The sequence below is a fragment of the Artibeus jamaicensis genome, unplaced genomic scaffold, assembly GCF_021234435.1.
Source record: "Artibeus jamaicensis isolate MK-2021 breed Jamaican fruit bat unplaced genomic scaffold, CSHL_Jam_final contig_2790, whole genome shotgun sequence".
Lineage (NCBI taxonomy): Eukaryota > Metazoa > Chordata > Mammalia > Chiroptera > Phyllostomidae > Artibeus > Artibeus jamaicensis.
This window is the reverse complement of record NW_026521616.1, coordinates 1903528-1916500: the sequence shown is the minus strand read 5'-3', so window position 1 is coordinate 1916500 and position 12973 is coordinate 1903528. Positions and strand designations below refer to the sequence as shown.

Below are 12973 nucleotides of genomic sequence, written 5' to 3'. Positions count from 1 at the left end.
CTGCAAACCAAAGAGTTGCTGGTTTGATTCCCGGTGTGGAGCACATACCTGGGTTATGGGCTGGGTCCCCATTGGGGGTGTGTGCAAGAGGCAATTACACATTGATGTTTCTCTCCCTCCCTTCCCCTCTCTAAATATAAATAAATTATTTTTAAAAATAAAAGAAATAAATGGTGTTGAGAAAACTGGACAGCCATATGCAAAAGAATGAAACTATACCACTATCGTACCCATACCTAAAAATTAACTCAAAATAGATTAAAGACTTGAACATAAAACCTGAAACCATAAAATACATAGAAGAAAACATAGGCAGTACGCCCCCTGACATTGGTCTTAATCATGTTTTCGTGGCTCAGACTTTGATGGCAGGGGGTAACACAATCAAAAATAAACAAATGGGTCTACATCCAACTACAAAGCTTCTGCACAGCAAAGGAAACAATCAAAAAAATGAAGAGACAACCTACCAAATGAAAAAAGACATTTAGCCCTGGCTGGTGTGGCTCAGTGAACTGAGCACCAGCCTGCAAACAAAAGGGTCACTGGTTCAATTCCCAGCCAGGGCACATTCCTGGGTGGCAGGCCAGGCCCCCAGTAGGCAGTGTGAGAGAGGCAACCAAACACTTATGTTTCTCTCCCTCCCTTGCCCTCTGCCTAAAAATAAATAAAATCTTTAAAAAAAGACATTTACAAATCATACATCTGATAAGGGGTTAATACTCAAAATATATATAAAGAACTCATACATCTTAACCACACACACACACTAATTAAAAATGGGCAGAAAATCTAAATAGACATTTTTCCAAAAAGACATAGAGATGCCCAAAAGGCACATGAAAAGGTATCCAAAATCACTAATTATTACGGAAATGCAAATCAAAATGAGTTATCAGTTTACATCTTAGAATGGCTATCATCAAAATGACAAGAAAGAGCAAGATAAAAAAATATTGGAGAGGATGTGAAGAAAAGGAAAGCCTCGTCAGTGAAAGTACAGACACTATGGAAAATAGTATGGAGACTCCTCAAAAAATTAAGAATAGAACTAACATATGATTCAGTTATTCCACTTGTGGGTATTCACCCAAGAATACAAAACACTAATTTGAAAAGATATATGCATACCTATGTTCACTGCAGCATGATTTACAATAGCCAAGACATGAAAACAAACTAAGTGTCCACTGATGGATGAATGGATAAAATAGATTACACACACGTATATATACACAGTGAAATACTACTCAGCCATAAAAGTAGGTAAAATCCTGCCATTTGTGTCAACATGGATGGACTTTGAGGATATTATGCTAAGTGCAATAAGTCAGCTGGAAAACACAAATCCTACATAATTTCACTCATGTGAAATGTAAAATGAAAACAACAGCAGCAAATGAACTCAGAAGAAAGTTCATTCGACCAGGAGAGAGATCAAAACAGGAAAAGGCGATAAACTGTATGGTGATGCAAAGAAACTAAACTCTTGGTACTGAGCATGATGTAGTATATATAGATGTTGAATTATAATGTTGCATACCTGAAACCCATATGGTGTTATACAGCAATGCTCTTACCACAATTAAAGGTCTTTTTTCTTTTAAGGTATTGAAGTAGAAGTGCACATCATACCTTTCACATATCGACTGGCAAAATTAGCCAGTCACATGACTTCAATTAACTAGTGATAAAGTAGAAAATGTAATGTCTAACTGAGCAAGCTGTGTCCCCATCTTAGATTGTTACTATAGAAGGGAACAATGTATTTGTTGACTTAGCTGTCTTCACCATAGAGACTACAAAAAGAGTAATAGACCAAGAGATTTTCAATATCTAAAACCAACAATAGATTGATATATAAAATATAAAAGGAACTCTTATAAGGCAAAAAGAAAGGAAATAAAACAGACAACAGGGCAGTAGAAATGAAAAATTTATAGAAAAGTACTAAGGAATGCCTAATAAATACAAGAGATATTTATTATCTCTTGTACTAAGAGATACTAAGGAGTACTAAGGAATGTCTAATGAATACGAGAGATACTCAACTTCACTAAGCATTAATGAATTGCAAAGTAAAACAATTAAGAATGGAAAATATAAGCATGGGTGAGATGAAGAAACAGCTGACCACCTGGAAAATGTAAACTGGTATAGTCAATCCAGAAAGCAAGTTGCCAGAACTTAGTGAAATAATGTATCTATATGCACTCTGATCCAAAAATCCAACCACTGGATACACACCCCCAAAAGAAACTCTTTGGTTTCTGTTTGGTTTTTATTAAGATGTGTACCAGAATGTTGTGATAGCAGGGAACTGAAAGGTATTAAAAATATTTATCTCAGGGAATGGGATAAAATACAGTAGACATACATGCAAGTAGTCAGAGTCAACTAGGTATATGCAATGTAATGCAGTGTTGACTGAAAAAAGTGAGAACTGTAACAATGGTATTTATATATAAAACATATGTATTCAAAACAACACGAGAGGATACACACATATTCAAGCACATATACCAAACACATCAGGGTAGGTTTAAAGGAAAATGGCATAGAAGACCAGGGATAAAGAGGAAAACTAATAAAACAAGAGACTTGTGCAGGCTAATAGTGTGAGTGTGCCCTGAAATGAGAGGTGTGACTAACAATTCTGTTACATTTCAAAACATTTACTATACACATAACAATACTGTTATTGTCAAAGAGACATCACAGTTCAAGAAGAGTGATGGACACATGAACACAGAGAGATATGAGAAATATCATGAAGACCCTGACTTCAGTGGTAGCTCAGTGGTTTGGGTGTTGTCCCGCAAACCGAAAGCTCACCAATTCAATCACCAGGCAGGGTGCACATGCCTGATTTCCAGGCCAGGTTCCCATCACGGGGTGTGCATGAGGCAACTGATCCATGTTTCTCTCACATGTCAATGTTTCTATCCCACTCTTTATCCTTCCCTTCACCTCTCTCTAAAAATAAATAAAAGCTTTTCAAAGATGTCATGAAGGATGCAGTTCTGAAATAACAGTCTCACTGTTTGGTGTGAGTTTCTCTGTGATGAAAAAAGAAAGTAAAAAGTGGAAGAAGCATAAAGGAGTATAAAAAGAAGGGTGATTTTGGGCTGCTCATAAGGAAAATAGTTCTTTAACTTTCACATATAGTGTAAGATACAGATCAAAGGAAAAAAAAAAACAAAAACTCAGAACATTGTTCTCAATATCCCATGCTGCACCAGTCAAAAAAGTAGAAAAAACTGCCCTGGCTGGTGTGGCTCAATGGACTGAGTGCTGGCCTGAGAACCACAGGGTCTCTGGTTCAATTCCCAGTTAGGGCACATGAAAGCTAGGCCAGGGCCCCAGTGGGGGGGTGCTTGGGGAATAACCACACACTGATGTTTCTCTCCCTCTCTTTCTTCCTTCCTTTCTCTGTCCAAAAGTAAAAGAAATGAAATCTTTAAAAAACATAGTAGAAAACTTTTTATAAGGTTTAGTGAAAACATATTTACTACAAGGAAAACTATACACTTCATTAAATTTCCAAAAAAATATCATTAACCATGTAGGTAATAATAGTACATTTATAATTAACTGTCAAAGGTCTTATAATCCTCCCCACACTAGCCAAATTTTAATGAAATACACTTGGTACTATATTTTTTCAAAAGACAAGTAACAGTTTGGCACCTAATATACCATCACAATGACCAAGTCAGGTGTGCCAAGTCCCCAGTACAGACTTTATTAGAGTTCAGCTATAAATACACAATCTCTTGACATTGAAGATGTAGTTCTTACAGATAAAGTCCAAAGGCAGGAAATGAATCTCCTCCCAAATGCTGCTTCTTATCTTTAAAGTAACCTCAAATTATTACTAAACTAATAAAGTAATTTTGTTTCAGAAAGTGATCTGATCTATTTTATTTTCAGTTTTTGATAAACCCAAGAATGAGATGGAAGATTATTGCTTTTTGTCTGACTACACACATTGAAACATATAGGAAAAAATTTTAAATGATTTTTTTTATTTTAAGAGTATGTTTATTAAAGCTGGGGACAGTGAAGTAAGGGTAGGCCTAGAATAGAAGAAGTAAAGGAGAGAGACTATGCGAAGCTGCTTTTACTCTCTAGAAGTATAAAGGGAAAAAGGTGACCCAAGCTGGGGCTACTGTCAGCTCACTGAAAGGTCAGAAAAAAGGGGGCCTTGAGAACAAGTTCAGGGGGTTAGCCCACAATGGGCTGCTGCTGTCCACTGCTCCTCTGATTGGAAGTATTTGTGGGGTTCCTTAGAGTTTAGGAGATGCGAGCCTATGGGGAACGGTAGGGGGAAGGAAAAGGTATGGACATGCTCCCTGGAGGCAGAGCACACCTTAATGATTTTTACGGTAAAGTTAGGCTGGGCAGTAACAAAGTCTGTCAATATATATATAGTTTTGGAAAAACAGAAAGCTAATTTTGTTATTTAACAGCAAATTTGAAGGTAAAGTTCTGAGTATCTTCTAATCAGAAATTGTCAGTTAAAAATGATGAGCAACTGGGTGCAATGAGATTGTGTACAAATCAAATAAAAAATAATTCAAAAATATTATGGTCATTACCGCCCTCTTTATGAAATGTTTATTTTTTAAGGGAAACTAAGCATATTTATAGAAACTGTTCCTAATGCAACTAAAACAGGCATTTCTATGTAAAGTGTACAAGAAAAATAATTTTGATCATTTCTTTCAGTATTTGTGCTTTGTTGTGATCTACCTTTTCTCACACCAAACCTGGTCCACCCACACTTCTTCCCAACATATACTAAGTGTCAATTCTGTATGAAATTTTTCTAATATAATTCTTCTAATATAATATAATTTCTTAGCTAAGGTCCACAACAAAATAGAGATTAAGATTCTATTAAAAAGTCACAAAAAAGTCAGGCTACCAAATAAGAGTGTCAAACATGAAGTGGAATGGACATAGCACAAGAAACTTTCAGGTGACTAATGATTAATGAAGACAGTTATTGCACACAAAAAGGGTATTTTTATGGTAGCGAAATAGCTATATTTACACTTCTCTGTGCTATGCACTGTAAGATATACTATCTCTAATCCTTAAAATAAACTTTTATTAGATATAAAATTTTTTAATATAGGACCAAAACTGAGATATTAAACAATTCACTAAAAGTCTTAAATCTAGAAAAGCAATGTAAAACTTCTGGTTTAAGTGGCAAATCCATATATGCTGCAGCCTCCTCTTCCTCCAAACTTGTGGAATGACAAAAAAGAAATCCATAATCATGCTAGAAAACAAGGAGTACCTTCAACCTTCAAGGGACTGGAACTTGAGGAAGATACAAGAAACTGAAATGCCCAGAAGTTGAATGTAAAAAAGGTGGGAAAGGGCACTATGCGTTCTGAGGTAAGGGATACAAAGTGCAGAAGACAGAGAAGATAGATTAGTTTTTGCATGAGAAACAGCAATGGAAGTGGATCCTTACATATTGCCTTTTTGGGAAAAGATAAATAACAGACTTTATTTCTGCCCTTAGTTGGTAATAGTAAATACAAGATTAGAGGAAGAAATCAATGGAATAGAACAAAAATTCCAGAGAAACAGACCCGCATATTTATGGCAACATAATATATAGTATGTAAGCCATTATACTGGAGGCAGACACCAAATGATAATTCTCCATCATACTCAATAGCCCTCTTTTATAGAAAGTTATTTGTTAATGTCCCTTATCTATACTGAAATGAAATGCACATATAAATTTTCTACACACAATTTTTAAGTTTTACATATACACACACACACACACACCTCTTCCTTCTAATCCACTTTTGGATACACATCCTTACAAAACTCTAAAAAATAAAGGGAAAGTAATTTATAACAGAATAACATACACTGTATTTGAATATGTAAAAGCATAACCATGTTAGAAAAACAGTTCTCAAATTCTTTAACTATGTATTGCAGAATCACTGTAATCACCATTGATGCTAAAGACACAAATGCTGACTGCAGAAACGGTGACTCAAATACCACAAATGACACTAGAATAGTGACCTAATTTTCTTAGGCAGTAAACCCTTGGTAAAGTTCTAAACAACATGAGATATAACCTTCCCTCGAGCTACAAAATAGTCAAATTAGGGGAAAATTTAGCCTGCATTTTGCCATGCAAAAACAATATTTTTAGAAGTATTTTAAATTGTATTTTATTAAAAATACTTTTACTTAATAAAAATAAAATGTGCAAAGCATATTTTGAGTCTACATGTAAAAAGAACTTACGTCCTATGCTTATAAAGTTATAATAGCTTTTAATCTACATAGAGGTTCAGAAGGATTTTACCTAGATGGGGGTCATGAGATGTAGAATATCTACCATGCCTGGCCCACACCCAAAACTGGTATCAATACTCATTCTCAGTAATTGTTAATAACCAAAAGCCATTCCACACATTTCTTAATGGTCCTCTGGAAGTATTAACACCCCCACTGAAAACCCTTAGAAATGAGACTGTTCAAAAATTGGACAACAGAAAATCCACTTTGTTGCAAATTAATAGCTCCACCTCCCTAAAATATTCCTAAGACACTGGATGACAGAGTTATGTACTTTCAAATGATAAAAACCCATGTCTCTTTGAAGTCTGATCTTTGCTAGTTCCCCAACTAACCCTCTTGCTGTTGCTTCTGAAATCCAATCTCTCAAACTTTTAAAGTTCTATTATAAACAAACTGCCTCTCAGAGGGAGTACATTATGTTTAAAAGCATGGTCTCTGGAATCATGCAGATATTCTGGGTTCAAAATCCACCCCTACTACTTGTTATCTGTGTGTAATATAGGCCAATTTATTTAACTTCCAGATACCTTACTTTCCTTAGCTACAGAATCTCTCCTTTCCTTTTACCTTCTTCCCTTTTAGCTTAAACATGCACAAATTATCTCTATTCTAATAAAACTACAACAAAAAGGAAAATTCTACCAACTCTACCATTACTTCTTCAAACTATCGTTTCCATTTCTTTTTTTCATGTCCCTGTCAAACTCTTTCAAAATAAGACCATAAATTAGCCCTGGCTGGTGTGGCTCAGTGTATTGAGCATCAGCCTGTGAATCAAAGGGTGCCAATTTAATTCCCAGTCAGGGCACATGCCTGGGTTGTGGGCCAGGTCCACACATTGATTTTTCTCTCCCTCTCTTTCTCCTTCCCTTTCCCTCCCTCTAAAAATAAATTCAAAAAATCTTAAAAAAATTCCCTCATATAACAGCAACAAGGGCTATAAGGTACCTAAAAATAAATATAACAAAGGATGTATGTGAACATTATGGAAGAAAATTATAAAAGTGTACTAATGAATATATAAAACACCTGAATAAATAAATGACACTGTTATAATGGAAAAGACTGAAATATCAAAATTCTCTCGTAGTCTATAAATTCAAATTCCGATCAAAATCTCTAGCTTTCTTATGAAAATGAAGATGGCACTAAAGTTCACTTACACAGCCTAAGGCAATTTTAAAGGACAAGACAGGGCACTTCAGTGGAGAAGAGGCTGAAGTAAAAAGCAAGACAATGCATGACTTTATTTTTATAGGTCAAAAATAAAGATGTTGGTCTTTATTCTAAAAGCATTGGGAATTCAACAATGGTTTTTAAAACCAGTAAGGTCCCTGGCTGGTGTAGCTCAGTGGATTGAGCGTGGGCCTGCGAACCAAACAACTGAGGTTTGATTCCCAGTCAGGGCACATGCCTGGGTTGCAGGCCAGTTCCCAGCAGAGGACACACAAGAGGCAACCACACATTGATATTTCTCTCCCCCTCTCCTTCCCTTCCCCTCTAAAGATAAATAAAACCATGGAAAAAAAAAACATATTAAAGAAGCTTAAAAATCACTGAAAAGGACCAAATACAGACCTATAAAAATTCTCATCTCCCTAAAAGTATATAAAACACTGGCATAAAATTTCAAAATCAGCTTTTTTTTTTTTTTAAAAGAACTCTGGAAATTAACCCAATGTTTAGAGTAATCTAGGGAGCATTTAAGCAGTAACTCTTTAGGCCACCAACCCTATATCCAGGCCCACAGTTAGGCCTAGGCACACCTACCAACTTCACTACTGTAACCATGGAACGGCACACATTGCTTTTGTAAAGTGACATCCTTCAGATACTTGGTGGTGTATTAAAATATGCATAACCTTAATGGCCTGGGCAGTTTCACAAGTGTTCTTAAAGTGAATATAAGACTTTTGGACCTCCTGATCTGCATGATTTTGTGGGGCTTTCTGGGTCAAGTGAATAAAGAACCATTTTCAGAGGTCACCTCTGGCCACTTTCAGGAAAAGCTCAACATACTTAACTTTTAAAAGATACAAATCGAACAACTCTTTCTAAAAAGGCACATCAATTCACGTTAGCAAAATTTTACAGCCCTGGCTGGTATGGCTCAGTGGATTGAGTGCCAGCCTGCAAATCAAAGGAGTCGCTGATTCAATTCCCAGTCAGGGCACATGCCTGGGTTGCGGGCCAGGTCCTCAGTAGGGGGTGCTGGAGAGAAACACTGGTGTTTCTCTCCCTTTCTCCCTCCCTTCCCCTCTCTCTAAAAAATAAAAAATCTTAAAAAAAAACTTTGCACACCCATTTCACCAAAACTTTGCCATTATTTATTAAAAGTATTCACTAATATAGCAAACAAACAGCAGCTCACTACTGTCCTAATTTACACTTAACTCTATCTAGTAAGATGAAATATTTTTAACGTTTATTAAATATTTCTATTTCTTCTATTTGTCTATGTTTTTCCCCTCATTTTCTGCTGGGTTTTAGTGTTTTTCTTATAGTTTTTATAAATGTTTTGCATTTTATGAAAATGAAAGCTTAATCTAGAAAATATGCCGTGGTGTCTGAGTGAATCAAAGTGCAGTTACTGCTGTCATCCACAATTTACCTGACACGGTTAACATATATAACACTAAACTAATAAATTTTAGCTATCTAAGTTTAATTTACTACTCTCTTTTAAAAAGATCAAGGAATTTTGTACCTTTATCCAAAATCCAAAATTCCCATATTGTATGGATCATATCTATTCATAGAATATGTACTCAGTTGCAAAACTGGATCTCATAAGAATATTACTGTCTAGAAATAAGCATCTGAACTGGCATGATTAAAAGGAAACTTCATTATGCTCTGCAAAATGAGCAAGTATTTATCATGGAGAAATATCTAAAAAGAAGCCTCGTGTTTCAACTGTCATGTAACATCTATTTTAATCACTGTGAAATGCTGGCTATAACCAGTACTTTTGAGAATGTATAGATCAGCAAGTAACAGCCAAATCCAGCCACCTACCTTTTTGTAAATAAAGTTTTATTAGAACCCATTTATTAGTCATGGTCATTCATGTATTGTCTAATGACTGCTTTCACAATATGAGAGATTGGCCTGCAAAGCCTAAAACATCTACTACTTGGCTCTTTGCAATATAGATAGCTAAAACATCTGAGTAAATAATTTTACTTATTTTTGGAAGCCAACAGATATCCAGATCCTGACTCATGGAGCTCACAGTCTCATGTAGTGACAAAGATTGTGTATAAAAGCCCTGGCTGGTGTAGCTCAGTGGATTGAGTGCAGGCCTGCAAACAACACGATTGCAGTTCGATTCCAAGTCAGGGCACATGCCTGGGTTGCAGGCCAGTTCCCAGCAGGGGACTCATGAGAGGAAACCATACATTGATATTTCTCTCCTCTCCTTTTCTTCCCCTCTAAAGATAAATAAATAAAATCTTAAAAAAATTTGTGTATAAATATATTATAAGGTATAAAAAGATAAATGTTCTAAGAAAGGCAAAAAGTGTTACAAAAGAGAGGAGATTGTTCCCAGTGGGGGAAATCTTGAAAGCCACAGCTTTTGCACTGGATTTTAAAGCATGGCTATAATTCTGACATATAAAATGGAAAGACTTCCAGAGTGGAGAAAAGCAGACTTGTGAAAAAATAGAAACATGACAGTGAGCTTTGCATGGGAGGAGCAGTTATGAGAAAATGCTAATAAGCATTTTGAAGTGAAGCAAAGGGAGGGCTTTCAGTGTCAGGATTAGCAGTTTAAATTTTAAATACAATTAGGTTTAAGAACAAGAGAGTAACAGTGATTCAAACTAAATTTGGAGAGACAGGTGATAAGGAAACTAGTTACAAAACTATTATAATCCAAAAGGGAAGTAATAAAGGTAGTGGCAATGGGACCGGAAAAAATTACTATCACAGCAAAATCACTCACTTATGATCAGACAGACAGCAGCATTTGGATATACTATAAACCTCTTAATCACATGGGGTAAAAACTCTTCATCTCTCCTACCTATGAACAAAATAATGATTACTTCTAATTAGTTCTGATCATTTTTAAAAGAGGAACTATTGAAATAATAATTTAAGATTTTAGACTGTCACTGTCCCATTTGCAAACTAACTCTGGATTAAAGCACATATTCAAACAGGATTCATTTGGTAGGACAATCTCTGATGGATCACTGGAAGGGGGGAAGTCTTATTTTAAATTTGGACTCTTAACTGCTTGTGCTGAATAGCTAAAGACAATAGATGGATCCGTTTCATAGCAGTTCTTTCCATGCACAGCAAATGCCCTCCTCTGGAGGGAATCCATAAGCATAACAATATATGTAAATGAAAATATCTTTCTCTATATTTTCCAAAACACCAATAATTTTATTGCTTAAATTGTTGATTAATTTTTAAATGATTTTCTATTCAAACATGGCAAGTATTTAAATAACATACTCAACTAAGAATTTACTTAGTAATATGAGGGTAAGCTGGAATTCACCAGACTGAATTTTTATAGGTAAGGAAATTATGCTAAAGACAGTTTTATATTTCTTTCATTAAAAACTAAGATGCAGCTCCCTGGTCAGTGGTTTCTGGTGAGGCTCTACCAATCAAAGACAGAGACTGTATACTGGAGAGTAGGAGAAAGGGATAAGACAAAGTTTTTCTCCCTATGTTTCTCTCAACCTAAGACTGAATTTCTCCAGTGACGTCCAATTCCCCCCTCGTAAACCTGAGCCCCTGGCCTCTGGGACCCTTCTCCTACCTGCTTCTCTTAATTTAACACTACTTGCATCTTATTACTGCTAATCTCTGGTTTGCTTCACCACTCTTGTTTTGGCTTCTCACATCTTCTATCACTTATGTAACCAATTCTCTGAGGTAAAGTCCCCTATGCAAAAGGAGGGAGGGAGGAAGAGGAGGAACAAGGTGAAATGGCCTAGCCTTAGCTTTTCTGACTCTAGTGTGCCCACCCTCCAGCCACCACCACCAGTCTCATTTCATAATGGAAAAGAAACAGTAATTCAATAAAGGAAACTTTCTAGGTTATTTATGTAAACCCTTTCTTCTCGAACTGCAGTATAAGCTACTTCGTAGTACATGGTATTCCAGCTTGATTTATGTGAAACGACAGGATGAGCATGTTTTATTTTTCCTGTTGTGTCCATGGTGATTTTAAATTTTACTGTATATTAAAACAAACCATAAGGGTACTGTAAATTCAATGGGGAAAAGTCTTCAACAAACTATGTTGGGGCAACTAAAGTGTCCACAGGCAAAGAAAGAATGAAGGTGGACCCCTACCTCATACAGTATACAAAAATTAACTCAAAATGGATCACAGACTTAAATTTAAGAGCTAAAACTACAAAATTCTTAGACAAAAACATAGGTATAAATTTTCATGACCCTGATTAAGTAATGGTTTCTCAGGTATGACATCAAAGCGGTTAGCAACCTAAGAAAAAAATAAATTGGACTTCCTCAAAATTGAACTTTTGTGTTTCAAAGGACATTATCAAGAAAGTGAAGATAACCCACAGAATGGGAGAAAATACTTACAATTATATCTAATAAGGTACCTGTGTCTAGAATGTGCAAAGAAATCTTACAGTTCATAACAAAGTGACAAATAACTCAATTAAAAATTAGGCAAATGATACAAAGAGACATTTCTCCAAAGGTGATACATATAATGGCCAACATCATTGGCCATCAGGGAAATGTAAATCAAAATCACAAAACAGTGGGGGAAAGAATGTGGGGAAGTAGACTGCAAAGGGGCATGAAAGAACTTTCAGGAGAGGGGGGAATGTTCTACATCCTGACTGGGGCATATACATTTGTCTAAAGTCATCAACCTATATACATTTAAAATCCACATGCTTTATTATAGGTAAATTATAACTCAATTTTTTAAAAGGTGAGCCATCTACAGTCAATTTCTTCAGCAGGAGAGCAAAAAATAGAGTATCAAGTATATCCAATTGCCTGTCTCTGCTATTATATATTGATAATTAGTAAAAACTGAAAGAGAAGCTGTTTTTAATTCCAGAACAAAGAAGTACCAGATCAACAAACACAAAAGTCTTTTAGAAATATAGAAAATGACTTAAGAACTGTATGAGATAAGCACACATGTGGTGCTGTTTCTATTATAAACTATGGGTTTCAGAGGAAAACACTGCTCTGGCCACTAAAATATAAAATGTTCATACCAGATGTTACTGTAGTAACACCTATGGCAACACTACTTACTATGATAACTGTAAACGAGCAATTACATTTAGCAGAGAGTGGATAACCACAAAAGTAGTCTCATAAGAAACTACTAATAAATATTTCTAGGAAACTGGTGACATTCCCACAGCTCATTTTTAGGGCACTTTACACAAACAATTTTGTAACATCAGCATCAGTTGTCTGAAATAACTTTGTGTAACTGCCTAAAAATAACTGAAGTTCATAACTTTTGGGAAGAAAAATCAGATTATCCATGTTCTCTCTTATAAAGAAAATCCGTGAACCTTCTTCCTTTATTCCTTTTGATAATTCTGAAAATTATAATATACTTCATATACACTGTACTGACAAATAACTAAGA

At 35.5% G+C, this 12973-nt stretch overlaps 1 protein-coding gene across 3 annotated transcripts in view; it reads right to left on the bottom strand.

Moving 5' to 3' along the window:
* NSRP1 (nuclear speckle splicing regulatory protein 1) overlaps window positions 1-12973 on the bottom strand; it is a 28098-nt gene that overhangs the window by 13724 nt on the left and 1401 nt on the right. The window lies entirely within an intron of this gene.